This window comes from Peromyscus californicus, unplaced genomic scaffold (genome assembly GCF_007827085.1).
Source record: "Peromyscus californicus insignis strain IS unplaced genomic scaffold, ASM782708v3 Scaffold_5__1_contigs__length_169319896, whole genome shotgun sequence".
In the NCBI taxonomy this organism is placed as follows: Eukaryota; Metazoa; Chordata; class Mammalia; order Rodentia; family Cricetidae; genus Peromyscus; species Peromyscus californicus.
Genome location: NW_026294573.1, coordinates 135,732,968 through 135,749,928, shown reverse-complemented (window position 1 = coordinate 135,749,928; position 16,961 = coordinate 135,732,968). Strand labels below are relative to the sequence as shown.

Here is a 16,961-nt window from a genome sequence, read left to right as displayed (position 1 = left end):
TTGGCATTCCTTTAAAAAACCCTTTAGTAGAGACAGAAGGAGCTGGTGGGTTTGGACCCAGGCCCTCCAGAGTCTATCCTGTGTTTTCTATCTGGTTCTCTCTATATGTCCTTCTATCTACAAATTCCTCATTTCTCCCTGCTCAAGAGTACCCTGGGGGAATAAGAAGGGGCTGGTCTCCCTCACTTGTCATTGTGGATTGCGTCAGTAATCTCAGCACTCAGAAAAACTGAGACAGGAGGGGCATGATTTTGAAAAATGCTGAGCTAAAATAGTGAGTTGTAGACAAGGCTTGGGTTACCTAGATAAGAAAGGCCCTGTCTCAAAAAACAAAACAAACAAACAAAAATACTGCCAGGTAAAATTGAAGGTGAGAGGCTACTCTGTATGAGCTGATGAAGGAGAGAATAAGAGAATCAGAATATGAAAAGAGAGACAGACAACTAGGGTCTGACTAGTTAGCACTTGTCACAAAGCCTAATGATGTCCTGAGTGTGAATCCTTAAGATTCACAAGGTATAGAGAACCAATTCATGAAATTTCTCTGAACTCTGCTCATGTACACACACACACACACACACACACACACACACACACACACACACACACACACACACAATTAACTTAAATAATTATAAAAAATTAAAAAGAAAATAATGGATTTCAATGCTGGGCATAGAGCTCTGTTAAAAAAGTGCTCACTATGAAAGTCTGTTCACAGAAGCTCATTTCCTGAAACACAAATAAAAGGCCTGATGTGGTAGCACACATCTGTAATTCCAATATACCTAGGAGAGATGAGAGACAGAGGAGAGGCTGGAGAACTGAAGCCCACAGGCCACAGCCTGGAGTACTTGGAGCAGGAGCAGAAGCAACAACAGACACCAATCCCAACAAGATGAAAGGTGAGAAACACTCCTGACAGTCGTCCTTCACTATCCCGTGTACTGTGGCATGCTAATGCTCTCCCCACCCCATACATGTGAATACACATGTATGCTCTCTCTCTTGCTCTCTCTTTTGATCTCTCTATCTCTGTCTCTGTCTCTCTCCTTCCCTCTCTCCTCTCCAGCTCCCCCAACTAAACATTTAAAAATAATTTTCAAAAAAGAAAATGATATAGACTTTATCCCAAGGAGATAAATAAAGGAAAAGATTGAGGAACATGTGAAGAAAGTAAAGGATATTGGGAAAAAAAATAAGAAAAAGTTCTGGAAAAGTCTCTAAGGTAACAGAATGCTTGCCTTTCATGCATGTGGCCCTGAGTTCCATCCCTAGCACTGCATAAAAATTCCAAGTATTGACACCAGTGCTGTAACATCAGTACTCTTCTGAAGATGGTTAAGTGGAGGCCCGATGTGCAAAGATGTTATGGTTTGCAAATGTTATGCAGTTGTTTACAATGCCAAACACAATTTGTGGCAGAAGTTGTTGAAAACTGGCTTCAGGTTCACCATTTTAATGGATTTTACCATTCATGTAAATTAGTTAAATATGGATCTTCAAGGTAAAAACCTAGTTAGCAATACAGTATTCCAAATCATAGCAGCATTGCAGACTAAAGGGAAATGATGTAAGCTCAAGGCAAACAGTGTTTCCCATCCTGACACATCTGCTAAACATAGTCCTTCAGCAACAATAAATATATGTGCCTCACTTAAAAATTTTTTTTATATGTATCTGTGTTTTGCCCACATGCATTTTTATGCATCAAGTGTGTGTCTGGCACTTTTGGGCAGAAAAGAACTGTATTTGAAACAGGGTCTCACTGTTCTCTGACTGGCCCAGAATGTTCTATGTAAACCAGGCTGGCCTCAAACTCACAGAGACCTGCCTGTTACTCAGGGTCTCATGAGCCACCATGCCCAGCTGCCCCATCAATTTTCAGAAAGAAGGCATAGAGCAGCAATCTGACATTCAACTTACAGAAGCACTGGTTATGACCCCTTCCTAGGCTTTTATCTGATCTTCACAGAGACAAATGCCCTTCTCACCACAATAGTGTCTTTTTCATGTCATTGCTTTATGGTAGCACCTACACTTGTGAGCAGTACACTCAGGAAGAAAGCACACTCTATTCGAGAATCAAGGGTGAAATCGGAATCAAAATACTGAATGAGCACCCAAAAACTCACTGAGTATCACAGAGACTTCATTCAAACCAGATGTTGATGTATTGATTTCAAAAATGCAGTAACAAAAATCACACTAGTTCTCTGCCTCATGGCCCAGAGCTCCTGGTCCACCTGAGTCTTGGTGAATGAGTAAGGCTTGCAATGGCTGGGACTGCCTTAGCCCCAGTCCAGGCCTTGGCTAAGCTCAAACACAGACCTGACCAGCCGTCTTGTTGCCATCCACTGAGAGGAACCATCTTTCATGCAGTTGCCAAAGCCATAGCTTTGAGGGTCCTTGATGCTTCTCCACCCTCTAATTGGCATTTGTTATGCACCTTAGTCCCTCTCAAAGTCAGTAGAGACACACTAAGAACATCTGTGAGCCACCCAAACACTGTCAGTGATGAAAAGGGCAAAGCTAACTACATGAAACTAATGGTCTTTCCTTCAGCTTCCCTTGTCAAAGCATCATGTAGAAAACCTTTCAGGATGCTTTCTCCAAATGTTCTTTTCAGTATGAGTGGGAAGAGTCCTGTGGAGGACAGCTTGAATGTGAAAGCCAAAAAGAATGCTGTCTGCAACAGTACACCAGAGTAAAGAAGGGCTGCCTGGTAGCTGGGCTGTTGTCAAACCTGGAAATATAAAGGAGAAAAATGCATTCTTTGCAGCCCACCAGTGTAGCAATAGCATAGGGTCTATGAAAATAAAAAGTTCCTGGGATATCAATTGGGAAAGCCACTAAAAGAAGGAAAACATCAGGGGATTGTAAGAAAGCCAAGAAAGGATGAGAGAAATCAAAACTGGTGCTATCAGCCTGAAACATTTGCATGTGGCATTGAGCACTGTTCTGTACATTATGTGAGTGACAATGGAGATGATGTCTATACTGGAGGAGGCCTCTGTCAGTGATACAGATGGTTGCCTTCCCTGAGAAGAAGACCACTGTTCTGATAGCTATCTATGGGAAAAACTGCACAAATCTGTCTGCCATTGTGAAGATTTCTGGCCAGTTACAAGGTGTGCCAAGTGCACCTGAGCCCTTCTTTCCTCCAGGAACTTGTGAAGAACCTACAGGAAGAGAAAATCCTGAGGCTGGCAGATCACAGAGTGAGCCAATCCTTGTCTTTGATGTGGTAGCCAGGTTGGTGTCCAAGTACCTGAAGCACCAAGGCCAGAGGGAACCAGGGAGCTTGTGACAGAATTAACAGCTTCTGTTGAAATGTAGGCAGGGTGCTGCTCACTAATGGTGCTCAGGCCAATGACAAAAATTGAAAAAGGCACTGATGCACCTGGCACCCAGATCTACCCCATGCAGGCTGTGTCTGCGGGTGAAGAACCCTCCACAGCTGGCCATTGTTCTGTGGGTAACCAGGCCTGGGATGGTACATCTCAGGGATCTCTCTCATTGCTAGTAGGAGCTTCCATACAGACAGCACAGAATTAGAGCCAGGACATCAAATAGCTGTGAAAAATTGCAACAGGCGTGACATAGAAGTGACAGATAAGCCGGGCGGTGGTGGCACACGCCTTTAATCCCAGCACTCGGGAGGCAGAGGCATGTGGATCTTTGTGAGTTCGAGGCCAGCCTGGTCTACAGAGCGAGATCCAGGAAAAGGCTCAAAGCTACACAGAGAAACCCTGTCTCAAAAAAACAAAAAACAACAACAAAAAAAAAAACTGTAGGGATAACGCTCGCGCTACCACCACCCGTTCACCATGTCCGAGCGAGGGGCTGTGGATTAAAAAATAAGGGACAAGAGACAGCGAGTCATTCGCCAGGGCTGAATGCCGAATGCCAGTAGAATGCCGTTTATTGAAAGAGGGAGGAAACCTTAAATACAGGCTTACAGCACAATGGCGGATCCCCGGAGGGCAGAAGTTTGCTACATTTTTGCATCTAAGCTGTTTACACCAAATGCAGGATACAGGAACAAAGAACCTCCGGTAGTAGAACGTTAGGTGAGAAGGAAACTGGCAGGGAATCTGAATAGGGAGGACATCTGGTCAAGGTCGGCAAGCAAGGCGGCTGCCACTCACAGTGGGGGGCCAGGGCCCACACAAAACAAAAAACAACAACAAAAAAAAAGAAGTGACAGATAAATATGATGAGTTGCACTTTTCTTCTCACACCTGTCTCCAAGCCAGTGAATTGCCTACAGCCGCTATCAGTTGTTTATTTTACATACAGTGTTCTGCCAACATGCATGCCTACATGCCAGAAGAGGGCACCAGATCTCATTATAGATGGTTTTGAGCCATCACGTGGTTGCTGGGAATTGAACTCAGGAACTCCAAAAGAACAGCTACTGTTCTTAACCTCTGAGCCATCTCTCCAGTGCTGCTACCAGTTATATGAATAGGGAGCTTGTACAACTCACAAACCACAGACCTGACCACAGAAAGGAACCTGTGTGCATCAGCATCACTGTGTGCACAATAGAGACTGAAGAGCCTCTGCTGGGGGTGTTGCTTTCTCTGTCACCTGGATGAGACCAGCAGGAGTGTTCCCAGTTGAATGAACAAGTAGCACAAGAGGCTTCAGAGGCCAGTCAACCTTAAATGCATGTGAAGGAGAAAAATGTTTCTATGGAGCCTTTCATCCTAGTAGCCTCTGTGGTAGAAAGTACATTACCAGAGTTGAGGCACCCAGTTGGAAGAAGTAGATGTCTTAGGACATCTTGGAGACCAAGTTTAAAATCCAGTGGCTCTGGAGCCTCAGCAATGCATGGCATGCCTGCCTCACCACATCATGGTGAAAATCTTCAGGTTACTCCTCACAGGAATCTAGCGGTTCTTAAACATACCTGCTGATATTTCAAGTTCATCATTGAATACTACACCATCAGGCCAGCAGCTTCTTGGTGGGTTCAAGACCTATGCTATAGAGAAGACACTTGTATGCAGTGCAAAGGAAATCATGTGTGCCGGTGGCACCCCAAACCCTATTGCCAGACATTGCCCTACAGGCCTGGGTCCTGGGTGTTCTGCCACCAGCCTCAGAAGGGCTTTCCTGGCTGTCAGGGGGGCCTTTGTGACAGTCACTATTACCTGCCTGCCACAGCTCTACTTGGGAAATCCATAAGCAATCAAGAGGGAGTGAAATTGAAAAGGAGTTCTCAGGTCCACATGAGAGGCAACAGACTGTGAAACACCTGGGTCAGCCTTCGGGTGTGCTACCTCATCCCTGCCCTTTTGGGAGTCTCTGCTCAGATTAGACTGACATTGCTCAGGCAGTTTTTAAACTCTTGATTTACCAGCTGTACAAGAGATTAGTTCCGTAATTTTGTGTAGTGGTGCCTCACAGCTGTGAAGAACTCTGCCTGTTTTTCTCCATCAAGGACATTCAAGGTCACAAGGGGATCCTGAAGTGTTCCAGTACTGTCTCTGTATTTGAAGTGTGTGAAAAGGAAAGAAAACCTTTGAGAATTATGTCTAAAAAAGAAAAATCAGGCACCTTACCTTAGACCTTGTATGCTTGACCCCGTGAGAATAATGTTTACAGATGGATTTTATGCCCTGACCTGTTTACAGTGTATATGATGGTTGTGTTTTCATGGGGCTGTGAAAGTTCACATTAAATCTGATCACCTTTACCTGAAGATGAGTGCTTTGGCCCCTCATAAATAACATGATTAAAATCCGGTATTGTACATTATGGACAGTTGACTAAACATAATCACCACAGAATAAGACAACATATAATAGTCAGACTAAAACATTGTCCATCCCTTTGTCTGATTTAAAGCTTTTTAAACCTTCAATAAAAATATGCACTTTAGGGCTGGAGAGATGGCTCAGAGGTTAAGAGCACTGACTGCTCTTCCAGAGGTCCTGAGTTCAATTCCCAGCAACCACATGGTGTCTCACAACCATCTGTAATGAGATCTGGTGCCCTTTTCTGACCTGCAGTCATACATGCTGTATACATAATAAATAAATAAATCTTTAAAAAAAAAAAAAAAAAAATATGCACTTTAAGTTGTGAAAAAAGATCACACTAGTTTTATGTTGTCTTCTTTTTTTTTCCTTTATAATAAAAACATTTTTAAAAATCAGTGAAGACTTATTACCTAGATATGGTAAAGAAACTTGCAGTCAGGCTTGTGACCTGTGTTCCATCCTTAGAACCCAAATAACAAAAGAACAGACTCCTGAAAACATCCTGTGGTGCCCCCCACCATACTCATGTCCATATGCATACATGCACACACATACAATAAATTTGAATGTGGTGATTTTAAAAAAGAAGAAATACAGATGGCCAATAAGAACTTGAAAAGATGTTCAACATCCTTAGCCATCAGGAAAATACTAATTACAACTGCTGTGATAGGGCCAGAAAATGGCTTTGTGCTTGAGAGTGCTTGTTGCTCTTCCAGAGGACTCTGGTTCAATTCTCAACATTCCTGTTGGGCAACTTACAACCACTTGTAAATTGAGCTTCAAAGGATCCAATGCCTCTGTGGACACCTGCACTCGACATCTGCACATACACACACAGGCACACACACACACACACAAAAAAAAAAATAAATAAAAATAAAATATAAATCTTTATTAATTAAAATAAACTGCTTTGAGATTCTATCTCACTCTCATCAGAATAGCTATTGCCAATGGAAAAAAGTGACAACATGTGCTGGTGAGGACACTGGGAAAAAGGAATGCTTTGTCACTGCTAGTGGAAATATAAATGTGTGCAGCCACTATGGAAATTGATGTGGATAAAAGTATACCACTCTTTGATGTACACCTGAAGGTTTGTAGGAAAGAACACTACAGAGATAAATACTACATGCCTTCACTCATTATGTGGAATCTAGATTTAAAATAGATGTGTATGTGTGTGTATTTACATAGTGTGTTTCTAAGTCACAATAGTAGAAGCAGATCATGGGAAGGGAGGTGGAGATCTTTTGGGAACTGGAAAATAGAAAGTAATGGAGCATATAAGTAGAAGTGGGGTCAGCTGAGCTAAGGGACTAGCTGGCCTAAGGGGAGACAGTGTCGGGCAGCATGAAAGGAGAGTGAGTGTGAATAAAATGTGACTCAATGTATGAAGGTGATGAAACTCAGTACTTTGTGTACTATCCATTTATCTGTCCTACTGAGAGTCACTTTGTAGGTGACAAACACAAAGAAAACAAAAGAAGCAGCTGAGGGGAGACTTTCTTCAAACAGGTCAAACTATTTCTTTTTCTTTTTTTCTGTCTTTTTCTTTTAGATGCTAGCCAGAGCCTAAATTTCTCTAAAAGCTCCCAACCAAAGCTTTGGGTGTCCTTGCTCTCTCTCTCTAAAGGTCCCCTCCTGCTCTCCTCCTGGCTCTGCAGTCGCCTGCCACCTTGTGGCTGACTTCCATGCCAGCCTATCTTCTCTATTCTCCAAGCATCTAGATCTATAGCTTGCCCATCCAGGTGTTTGTCTTTTAAACTCTAACAAATTGTTCTTGCCCACCAGAAAATAAAAATAAAAAAGAAATCAACTGAGGACTTTGTTAAGGGAGTCCTGTGGCCTGACACACAGAGAAATAGGACCTAAGAACTTGCTTTACAGTCAAGCTCCCAGCTAACACTCATAGTTCACCTCTGTCTGAGGCAGGGTAGCAATCTAGGGAAAAAAGGGGAATGAAAGAAAAACAACAGAGCTCAGTGTTTTCAAGCACTTGTTGCTTTTCCAGAGGACCCGGATCCAGTCCTCAGACCCCACAATGTGGTCCATAACCAAATTTTCAGCTCCAGTAGATCTGATGTCCCCTTCTGCGGAGGCATGCACATAAAGCACATACTAACATACAGGCAACATATTCATATGCATAAAATAAAAGACATTTTTTAAAAGAAAAGGTAAATAAATGGGAAAGGACACCTCCTCACTCTCTTGGTTCTAATTTCCATCTGCTTCTGGTTGACACTCAGTACTTTTCCATAGAACTGTCCTCAGGAAAAGCTGTACTGCCCTTTCCAAAAACATCACAGATGAGACTGTTAAAAACGGACTGAACTATGCCTACTAACACCCATATGACCTGTGGTAACCAAGGATCGATTTGATGTGTGTTCTATCTCTATTAGATCTTCTCTAGCTGCACAAAGTACCCCCAAAATGTCTCTTCAGGGACAGAATTTTGTGGATCGGGAAAAGATATATAAGGATATAAGGCACATGCCAAAAGTTTGCCAATATATACTTTTCTTTATATCTAAACCTACTTGCAAAGTAAATAGCTTAAAAGAACATATATAGCTACCTCTAAGATATCTGGGCCTATTATTCTAAAGCTCACAACTGATTATCTTTAAATGCATCTCTCTCTGTAATATCTTTTTTAACTGATAAAGTCACACATGTTTCTATTTACTCAATAAACTCATTAACTTAGCTTTGATCAGAGCCAGTCTGAATTTCTTTCTGTGGACGACATGAAGGATTAAGGTACATCTCAGCAGAGACCACCCAGGATTCTACAGGGACACTTCAGGCTGCATGGTTGGCAACTGAGCTTCATTTTCTACTGATAGTGACATGTCCAGTGTCCACTCTGAACTGTGCTGGGCTAGGTTCATTTTTCAAAGGACAAGCTCACTACAAATTTCATTTTTAGTCTCAATAGAAAATAGAATAGAAAGGAGCTGATGATATGCAGAAGAAATGGGAAGACATTAACAACTTCCACGTATAAAGAAAATGAACAATAGCGATGTAGTGGTACACTGCTATAAACCCAGAATTCCGGAGGCTGAACCAGGAGATTAGCTTGAGGTCAGCTTAGGCACATAGTGAATTCTAGACCAGCCACAAAAAATGGTTTATTAACGTTAAATATCCCGTTAGAGGACTTGCCATGGGTCTTTCATGTTACCTAGGTGGGTCTCTAACTACTATGTATTAGAGAATGAAGAGTTCTCTGCCTCCTGAGTGTTGAGATTAAAGGAGTATACCATCATACATACCAAGCTTCAAAGTAATTCATTCATTAACAGTAACTAAATACTACTCTTGCAAAATAGATTTCAGCTAGCTCTTATTCATCATACCCAAATGTGCAGACTGAGGGACAGAAAAAGACATTGGAACTTTGAACTGTGTGGACTACTAGAAACAGAGTTCCAGGGAAAACCCTATCCAGGGAAAACCCTATCCAGAAAAACAGAAACCAAACTAATGCTGGTCAATGCCTGTGAATGTGGATCTGGGTTCTGGCCACACATATCTACATTACTTTTTGTTACCAGAACAAACAAAATGGCAGGTTTATTCTCATTGCCTTTCAGTAGACACTGTGCTCTGTTGTTCTATTTGAGACTAACTAGGGTCCCACACATAGCCCAGCCTGGTCTCAAACTCAAGATCCCCCTGTTTCAGCTTCTGTGAGCTGGTGTGCAAATCTCCCAGACAAATGCTTATTTTTTCCTTTCTCTGTAAAATACAGAGCTACTTTCTCCTTCTGTCTGCTGTACTCTCAGCCTTGCAAAGCCAAGAGGACTTTCCAACAGAAGTCTCTGGTCTACACTCTCCCATTTCTTCAGTGTCTATGTATGACAAGTGCACTCATTTGATAGTTAATAGACTGCATATTATAATCTAAGACATCCTCAATATTCACAATATTTATATTATTTTCTTCTTGTTGTGTGAGGTGTGTGTGTGTGTGTGTGTGTGTGTGTGTGTGTGTGTGTGTGTGCACTTGAAACAGGGTCTCATCCTGTAACTCTGGCTGGCCTTGAACTCACTTTGTAGGCCAGGCTGGCTTCAAACTCACAGAGATCCACCTGCCTTGGCCTCTCAAGTGCTTGCATTAAAGGTGTGCACCACCATGCCAAGCTAGACTGTTTATTTAAAAAGGAAAAAGCATTCGAAAGTATGCAACCACAATAAGTGTGTGAGCTTTAAATCCAGCTTCCACCATCCACTGGCATGAGACTGTGGGCAAGTAAGTATACAGTTGGTTTCATCTGTAAAGTGGAAAGAACAAATTTACATATATAAGAACCAAATATGGTGGTGCATGACTATACTCATAGCAACTGGAAGGCTGAGGCAGGGGGATCATCATAACTCTCAGGCCACCTGGGCTATAGGATAAGACCCTCATTCGAAACAACAGCAAATATATTTATATAGAGAAAGACATGGAGGGTGTGTGGTGGTGGTGGCATTCATCTATAGTATCAGCAGCAGTTAGTAGACTGAGGCAAGAGTTCAAGGCCAGCCTGAGATACATAATGAATTCTAGGACAGCTTCAGCTATGAGTCTCTGTTTCAAAAAACACAAACCAAATCAAACCAAAACAGGATGTAAAATTGTTCTGAGGAAACATTTGATAGTAGAATGTGTGAAGCTCCAAGAATTATTCCTACCAATCAGCCAATGGGGTAGGGTAGGGCAGCACAATGTCTCACTGGGGAGCCTTCTGTCTCAGCTTCTGAAGTATCAGGAGGCTAGAGAGATGGCTCAGCAGTTAAGAACACTTGTTTCTCTTGCAGAGGATTGGTGTTTGATTCCCAGTACCTACATGGTGGCTCACAACCATCTGTAACTCCAGGTTCAAGGACAGTGTCCTCTTCTGTACTCCTTTAGCGCCCAGCATGCACAAAAAGCACATACATATTGCAGGCAAAACTGCCATACATACAAAGTAAAATAAATAATACAGAATTTTTTAGTTAGAAAATGTTCTATGATGACAATTAAGGTAGTCTTCAATGTGATTACAAGGAAAGGTAAGTTCAGGCATCCTCTCCGCTATTGCTTGGAGTCTTAGCTGAGGTCATTCTTGTGGATTCCTGGGAATTTCGCTAACACCAGGCTTCTCCCTAACCCCATAATGGCTCCCTCTATCCAGATATCTCTTTCCTTGCTCTCCTTCTCTGTCCCTCCCCAAACTGGACCATCCTGTTCCCTTGTGTTCTCCTCTTCCATCCCTTCTCCTCTTACCCCCGCCTGAGCTCCCCATTTACTCAGGAGATCTTATTTGTTTCCCCTTCCTAGGGTGATCCATGGATGTCCCTCTTATGATCCTCTTTGTTACCTAGCTTCTCTGGGGTTGTAGATTGTAGGATGGTTATTCTTTGCTTTACCTGTAATTTCCACAGATAAGCACTGGGTCAAGCTCGTGGAGTCCAGTTGAAGAGATGGAGGGATTATAGCAACAAGGGGAGTCAAGATCATGATGGGGAAACCCACAGAGACAGCTGACCCAAGCTAGTGGGAGCTCACAGACTCTGGAATGACAGCTGGAGAACCTGCATGGGACCGAACAAGGCCCTCCGAATGTGGGTGACATTGTGTGGCTTGGGCATATTTTGGGTACCCTGGGAGTGGGACCAGGATTGATCCCTAGTGCATTAACTGGCTTTTTGGACCCCATTCCCTATAGAGGGATACGTTGCTCAGCCTTGATTCAGTAGGGAGGGACTTGGTCCTGCCTCAACTTGATATCCCAGGCTTTGTTCACTCCCCATTGACCTCTAGCTTTGATATGTGGATTGTGATGGAAGTTGCCTAAATTATTTCACAGAAACTCAAAGGCCACTTTTTCTTTACTAGACTCCACAGATATTTTATGGATGGCTAAAATAAGGAAAGGATGTAGAGTCTCTGACTTCATATTATTTCTATATCTATTGTCTGGCTGTATGACTGTGTGACTGGTCCCTGGAGTCCTCCTCTCCTCCATTTCTCATTTTTGATCTCTTTTATCTCTTTTTCTCCTCTATTTATTCTCTCTGCCTACCAGCTCCACCTGCCTTTCTCCTGCCTTGCTATTGGCCATGCTTGTTATTAGAACAATCAGGTGTTTTAGATAGGCAAAGTAACACAGCTTTACAGAGTTAAACAAATGCAATATAAAAGAATGTAACATATCTTTGCATCATTAAAGAAATGTTCCACAATATAAACAAATGTAGCACATTTTCAACTAATGTTCCACATTAGATTTTGTTCTGTTCTGTATGTAGTTGTGTAGAAATGCTTCAAGATTTAATACAGGAACAACTTGGCATTTACCACTGAAGAATGTATGTTTTTCTATTCCACCTTCATGATTCCAGCAGCTTAACACTCGTAGGCTTTTAGCCTTATCATAAAGATCAAACCAAACAGAGATCAGATGCAAAATGGGTGCCAGAAACAGAAGGGATTCAATTCCTGGGTTAAAACTCAAAAATCCTTAGCCACCTAGTGCAAAGCCATGATTTGCATAGAATAAACGATAGACAATCAGCAAATTTTAGCAAAGGTGGATAAGGGTGGGAATCAGCCTTTGTTTAGAGCTGTTGGTCATCTCTTTGGCACTGTTAGATCTCTTCATGCAAATGAGCTATAGTGTTGTTCATAATATGAAGCTTGAACTCATTTCTCCTGAGGCCATGTCATAGGTTCCCATCACTCTGTAGCAGTATATCATTCTCCATCTTCTCAGTTTGTCAAAATTCTACTTCCTTTCCCCTAGCCTAGTTCTCATATGACCTCCTCTTCCAAACTAGATGCCACAGTTTTGTCCTGCTGAGGCAGAATTAACTACTTTTCATGAAGCACCATATAATTTGGGCCATATAAGAATATGGCATGTTTTAAAACCTCATAAATGTTAACAAAATGCCAGGTGGAGTTGGGTTATAATGGTAGACAAAAACATCAAGATGGAGATTATGATGAGATTTCTTTTCTTTTTTTTATTTTGTTTTGTATTGTTTTTTGAGACAGTGTGTCACTATGTATCCTGAGCTGGCTTGGTACTCACTGTGTAGACTGGGCTGGCCTTGACCTCACAGAAATATGCCTCCTGAGTGCTGGGATCAAAGTTGTGTGCCCCCATGCCCAAATGAGATTGCTTTTCTTAAAAGAGATAACTGAGGCCAGATGTGGACGCATAGCATTCAAAAGACTAAAGAAAGAGGATCATGAGTTCTAAGCCAGCCTAGGCTACATTCTAAGACTCTGTCTTGCAGAACAAAATAAAACAATGCCAGATGATAAACTAACTCATATCCCTCAGTGACTCCTGCATCACTCTACTCCCCTTGCAGGAGGAAAACTTTTAAAAGCTGGAGCCACCACTGTGTCCTACTTGATTCATAGCTCTTGGATCAAATGCCTTCCTCTCATTAGGAAGTACATCTGATATTTTCAAGATTTTGAATTTTTCATTAATCTTTCTGTTCAATAGTCCTTATTTGAATTCACTGAACAGAGAACTTTGATGCCTTTGTGGCTTCTAATCTCACTAGATTATTTGTGTAATGTAGATGTGATAGATAATATGTCGGAATATTGTTGTATTTTGGAGAATATTCAGTTCTGCTACAGAGCCAGGATCTCACTGTTACAGTGAAGGGTTACACATAATCAAGAAAATGAAGCTAGAACACACTCTCTTGAAGATATCAGTAGGAATGCATTTTTAGTTTGTTGTAGATACATATGTTTACATATGTATATGCACATGTATGCATGTATGTTCACAGTGTGTTGTATTGTTGGGTTCTACTTTGGAGCCAACACAACTCATATACCAAGTCAACGTAGATGACAAAAATTTATTGTAATCAAGCCACTACTGATCAATCAGGGCTGCAGAACAGACTTGAGAGCTGAACTGAGACCCCGAGCCAGAATGTTACAGAATTTTTAAGCCTGAAAACCACTAACATCTGTTCCAAGTTACAGTTACATCTTCCCACCAATCAGGATTCGGGGATTAGGGACTTTCCTAGGAACATTTTCCTATGTGGTACACTTACTTAGTTCTCATTGGTTGGTTTATTCAAGTGTGGTGGTGGCTTGCCCACTACTTATGGTTCACCCTGCCAACCAGGATGTCAGTAATGTCACTTACCTGGGGTGGGGGAACTTGGAAAATTAAACTTTATTTGACCCATATCCAAAATCAAAGTTCTATCCAAAATGGTTTTAGTTTGGTTTCTTCTTGTAGTATACTTTTGTGTCTCATTGCCCTGTCAAGCTTTAAGACTCTACTACCAACTAGATATAGGTTTCTACTACTCCCCAATAAAAGATCCAGAGAAAGAGGGCTGGAGAGATGGCTCTGAGGTTAAGAGTGCTTCCTAATCTTGCAGAACACCTGAGTTTGGTGTCCATCATCCATATGTAGCAGCTCACACCAACTGTAGCTCTAGCACTAGGGAATCCTAAGTGCACACACCCACCCACACGTAGACAGAATGCATACACATACATTTTTAAAATTTCTTTTTATTTATGTGTGTATGTCTGCTTGTCTGTGCACTATGTATGACAGAGAATCCCAGGAGGCCAGTAGGGGTTTCAGATACCTTGGAACTAGAGTTACAGGTGGTTATTAGCTGACACATGTGGGTGCTGGGAACTAAACTTGGGTCTTCTACAAATGCTCTTAACTCTGGATCAATCCTCTGTCTGCATACTTAAAAATAAATAAATAAATCTTTATAAAATAAAACAGTGTTAGGGTAAGCAAGAAGCTAGGAATTAGGAAAGGAAAAGAACACTTTCAGGAGCAACTTAAGGCTTCTAATAACCCTTCAGCAAGTAGGCTTCACATCGCTTGCCAAGGCTTAGTCATTACAGCCGGGCGGTGGTGGCACACGCCTTTAATCCCAGCACTAGGGATGCAGAGGCAGACAGATCTCTGTGAGTTCAAGGCCAGCATGGTCTACTTGGTGATTACCAGGATAACAAGAGCTATATAATAAAGAGAGCCTGTCTCAACCAACCAGCCAAACAAAAAAGAAGCAAGAAACAACTATAAAAATGAAGTGGGCGGGGGTGGGGGGGGGTGGGGGGGGTGGGGTGGGGCTGAAGAGATGTTTAGTGACTACGAACATTTGCTATGCAATCATGATGACCAGAGTTCAGACCTCAGCTGTGTGACAAGCTAGGCAACCATGTGAACCTGTAACCACTTTTTAAGAAGGGTAGAAACAGGAGGTTTTCTGTTCTCACTTAAAATCCATTCTAATATTTCTGTCCATGTGGACTTACGGATATGTTCTTGGTTGTCTTTATTCTTTGGCTCTTTACTCTTAGCTCCTTGGGGGCCTGCCACCCAGCTCGCAAACAAATCATACACAGAATCTTGTTATTTACAAATGCCTAGCCTTAGCTTGGGTTTTTTCTAGCCAACTTTTCTTAACTTAAATTATTCCATCTACCTTTTGCCTCCAGGCTTTACCTGTCTCTATTTCTGTATATCTCTGCTTTCTTTCTTATTTGGGCTCTAGCTGTGTGTCTGGGTGGCTGGCCCCTAGAGTTCTCCTCTCCTCCTTTTCTAGTTTCTTGATCTCTCCTCCCAGATTTCTCCTGCTATTTATTTTCTCTGGCTGCCAGTCTGTCTCTCTTGTGGTTGATATATTGTGTACCCCAATAAACTTATCTGGAGGTCAGAGAACAGAACAGCCACAATAGAGGTTAGGCAGTGGTAGCACACGCCTTTAGTCCTAGCATTCTGGAGGCAGAGATCTATCCGGATCTCTGTGAGTTCAAGGCCACACTGGAAACAGCCAGGCATGGTGACACACACCTTTAATGCCAACACTTGAGATCTCATGAAGCAGAAAGGTATATAAGGCATGAGGACCAGGAACTAGAGGCTTTTTAGGCTTTTAAGCTTTTATGCTTTTAGCAACTGTTAGGATTCTGTGCCACTCCAGGTACATAACTGTGCATGCGAATGGGTCTTGCATCTTACATCATCATTGTGCACTGGCAACTACATACGCGACTTAAAAGTCCAATGCAGACCCCACCCTCTCTCTCTCTGCTCTCTGCTCTCTCTCTGCTCTGCTCACTCCTCCCACCCACCATCTTTCTCTCTCTCCAGGCCTGGGTCTCCTCTTTCCCTCCCCCCCCCCCATTTTCCTCCTAATAAAGCTCCAAAAACTAACACTGGCTTCTGTCGTGACCATGACCTTTCCACGTGGTAACCAGCACTGCATGCCACAACCAGCGCCATTTATCATTCTTTCATTGGTGCCGTGATTCAGATCACGGGTAGGAAATTCTGCTCACTCAGCGCCCAGGGCTGAGTGTTGTTGGAAACACATACCAAGGTCTGGCTGCCACTGCAGTACTGCCTCAGGACTGTGCTTGTGCTGCCATGACCGCCCCTGCCACCGTGTCTCCCCCAACCACATGTGATGCCAAGATTGGTGAGTTCCCCCACTGTTTCCCGTGACTGCAGCCTGAGCTATATTCCTTGCGCTGGACCCCTGGGGGGTCCTCAGGCTGCGCTGGCCCTGACTCATTCTCTCCCTTGATGAAGGGGTCAATGCTGTCGGACTCCAGGCTGCATACACTTCCAGCCCTTACTCCTCTCTTGATGAAGTGGGGAGTAACCTGTGCTGATTCATAGATCCTTCTCCTACCTCAGGGACACCTGGGACTGGAGTCTGATCCTGGTTCATTATTTTAATTTTTTATTTTTCTCTCTTGGCGCTGCAGCCATGGGACAGGGGCTTCCTTCTCGTGGTTCCATTTCTCCCCTGACAAATGCCTTAAATATCCCCAGATACCAGTAAATTTGAAAAGAGTTACCTTATCCCCAAGCTTTCTACTGAAGCTCTGAACCCTTCTCCTCCATTTCTGATTCTTTCTCTGCCGTGTGCAACCACTTCTGTCTATCTGACTTCTGCTCTCTGCTCTCCAGTATTGGTTGGACTGCTTCTGCCCAACCCGGTCTCTCACTTCAACTCACCATAACTCCTCCCACTCATTCTCAAGCTGCCCTGAGAAGCACAGATGGGTGGGTCTGAAAGCAGGCTAGGATCCATGCAAATATGTTTACAGTAATCAGGATGGCTCTTTAGCCAGAGATCAGTTTATATTCTGTCTCCTGGCAGGTCTTC

At 42.7% G+C, this 16,961-nt stretch overlaps 1 pseudogene; it reads left to right on the top strand.

The window, feature by feature from the left end:
- Nucleotides 1-2,160: 2,160 nt before the first annotated feature.
- On the top strand, nt 2,161-5,707 carry LOC128096007 (F-box only protein 34-like; annotated as a pseudogene).
- Nucleotides 5,708-16,961: the final 11,254 nt, after the last annotated feature.